Source organism: Mandrillus leucophaeus, unplaced genomic scaffold (assembly GCF_000951045.1).
Source record: "Mandrillus leucophaeus isolate KB7577 unplaced genomic scaffold, Mleu.le_1.0 Scaffold28, whole genome shotgun sequence".
In the NCBI taxonomy this organism is placed as follows: domain Eukaryota; kingdom Metazoa; phylum Chordata; class Mammalia; order Primates; family Cercopithecidae; genus Mandrillus; species Mandrillus leucophaeus.
Window position 1 is genome coordinate 2,585,016 of NW_012102920.1, and position 3,286 is coordinate 2,588,301.

Consider the following 3,286-nt stretch of genomic DNA (forward strand, 5'->3'; position numbering starts at 1 on the left):
CGGGGAAGCCGAGGGCCCCTGGGGGTCCAGATCCCTGGGCCACCTCCACGGCCTCCCGCCCCACTGACTCGTCCTCCAACCGGGGCCCCATCCGGAGCTGCGCTAGGGCGAGTCCCTGCTGTGCCGGCCAAGCCTTCCCAGCACTTGCTCCTGGCAGGTGTCCCACTCTAAGGCAGGGCCAGGAAAGCGGGGACCGTTCTGCTGCCCCTAAGGGCGGGAGGGAAAGGGTCCTAAACAGAGTGATGGCGCCCGAAGAAAGCGACCCAGGGTTTGTCCAAGCTACAGCAGGGGCTGGGCAGGTGGGGGGCGGGGCCTCGCAGGCGGCAGGAGTGTGGGGTGCCCCTGGAGGGTCTGGGCAGGACCGGGATGTGGCCGTGTAGCTCCCAAGAGCTGGGATCGCCACCTGCCCTTCCGACTGGCACCCAGTTTGCCCACACAGCCTTGCAGGGACAAGGGGGGACCAGAGACCTCTGCTGGGAGCTGGGGCCTCCTCCCTGGGGAGCACCCAGAGGATGGAAGTAGTCACGTTTCGCCAGCATCCAGTCCAGGGCGTGGGTGAGGGGGCCATAGTGGTGAGTGCCAGACCAGCCACGTGGAGTCCTGCTGGGGATGCACATGGGCCACTAGCCAGGCCCAGAACAGGTGCAGAAGCAGCAGGGACTCAGCTACAGACAGAAAGAGAGTTAGTCTGTCCCTCTCCCAAGACTGCCCTTGGCCAGCATGACCCTGCCATGCCCATCCTGTGTGTGGCTGAGTGGGGAAGACCGGCCACTTCCACAGCCCCTCGCGCCACGGCCCCCCCGCCTCACGCAGAGGCACTCCCATGGTGGGTGACTGGTGGCTGGGGCCCTCAGCATGGTAGCAGTGACCATCATGTCACACTGCAACATGAGGTCATCCAGGGCCACACACCATCCCCACCATGGCTCTCACATCTGGGCCCTGTCCCATCCCTATACAGTTCCGGGGCTGCCTGCCGGGACCCCCACAGGACGGGGTGAGAAGCAGCAGCAGCCCTCCTTGGCTGTGGAGGTGCCCCATGACATCCCCCACCCCACACCTCTGCTCCTTTGGCTCCCTCGGGCACCTTAAGTGGTCAGAGCTCCACCAGCAACCCTCACCCAGGATCGCAGCTCTGGAGACGCCAGCTAGGCCGAGAGCGGCCAGCCAGCTCCCCAAGCACACCAGGGCCTGGAGATGCCACAGGCTTGGCTGGGCCCACAGAGGGGCTAGAGCCTCAGGGAGGGTTCCAGGGGCAGGGTTTCCAAGGAAGCCACTTCCCCTCTTGTCCATCCCCAGGCCTTGATGCCCCTTCTGGGCAGCAGCCAGGGCCTCCCAAGCCAGGAATAGTGGGCATGGGGCTAGCCAGCATGGCTCTGCCGGGGGTGAGGGTGGCCACAGCCCCCTGCCCACATCCCTGTGCTCACAGAAACATGTGCTGTATGGAATCGAGGTTTAAGGGATCTAAGCCTGTGCTGTTAATCTGTAACCTTAGCCCCATCCCTGTGCTTACAGAAACGTGCCGTATTGTCTCAAGGTTTAATGGATTTAGGGCTGTGCAGGATGTGCTTTGTTAAAAATGTGTTTGCAGGCAGTATGCTTGGTAAAAATCATCGCCATTCTCCATTCTCAATTAACCAGGGACAATGCACTGCAGAAAGCCGCAGGGACCTCTGCCCAAGAAAGCCTGGGCATTGTCCAGGTCTCCCCCCACTGAGACAGCCTGAGATACGGCCTCATGGGAAGGGAAGACCTGACCATCCCCCAGCCGGACACCAGTAAAGGGTCTGTGATGAGGCGGATGAGTAAAAGAGGAAGGCCAGGCCTCTCAGTTGAGATAAGAGGAAGGCCTCTGTCTCCTGCATGCCCCTGGGAACGGAATGTCTCGGTGTAAAACCCGATCCTACATTCATTCTATTCTGAGACAGAAGAAAACTGCCCTGTGGCTGGAGGCGAGATATGCTGGCGGCAATGCTGCTCTGTTACTCGTTGCTGCGCTGAGATGTTTGGGTGGAGAGAAGCATAAATCTGGCCTACGTGCACATCCAGGCACAGTACCTTCCCTTGAACTTATTTGTGACACAGATTCCTTTGCTCACATGTTTTCTTGCTGACCTTCTCCCCACTATCACCCTGTTCTCCTGCCGCATTCCTCTTGCTGAGACAGTGAAAATAGTAATTAACAAATACTGAGGGAACTCAGAGACCAGTGCTGGTGCAGGTCCTCTGTATGCTGAGTGCCAGTCTCCTGGACCCACTGTTGTTCCTCTATACTTTGTTTCTGTGTCTTATTTCTTTTCTCAGTCTCTCGTCCCACCTGACGAGAAATACCCACAGGTGTAGAGGGGCTGGCCGCCCCTTCACTGGCACAGCAACCTGACATGTTAAGGGGTACAGCTTCTGCAGGAGGCCCTCAAGATCCGTTATCACCAGGGCCCTCGTCAGCCTGTGCAGGATACAGTAGGTCACCCAAGGGGCAAGTGGGCCTAGGCTGGCCATGCCTCTGCAGACACCCCTAGTCTCTCTCTGCCCATCCCCGGAGCGGGACAGACGGGCAGGTTGGCTGCAGAGCCACCAGCTGAGGGGGTGAGAGGTCCCTGGGCAGGGAATCCTGGGAGCCAGGCCAGCAAGGGTGAGGGGCTGCTGAGCCCAAACCCTCCTCTCAAGGTCCATCTGCTCTCTCTAGACCATCTAGGCAGCTCCTCCACACCCCGATTCCTGCTGGGACACCCAGTCCCACCCTCTACGGCTCACAGACTGGGGCCATGCCCGGCCAGACATCACGTCTGGGCTGCCCCTCAGACTGAAAGGCTGCCAGCAGGCCGCTGGCAGGTGGCTCTGGTGTGTGTGGCCGTGACCTACCGCATCTGCACTTAGAGCCGTGCTGGTCTGTGTGCTGAATTATACGTAATACAAAACTGACCACTTAACCACTTTCATGTGTTAAGTTTGGGGGAATTAGGTACATTCATGCATTCACAATACTGTGCACCGTCACCACTATTTTCCAGACGACCTCATCACCCCCAATAGCAACCGTAGCCATTAAACCATGGACCCCAGTCCCTGGCACCCACCGTTCTACCATTTGTCTCTGTGGCTCTGCTGACTCCAGGTACGTCATATCAGTGGAATCCTACAGTATTTTGTCCTCTGTTGCCCAGGCTGGAGTGCAGTGACAGGATCTCGGGTCACTGCAACCTCCGCCTCCCGGGTTCAGGTGATTCTCCTGTCTCAGCTTCTGGAGTAGCTGGGATTACAGGAGCCCACCACCACGCCCGGCTAA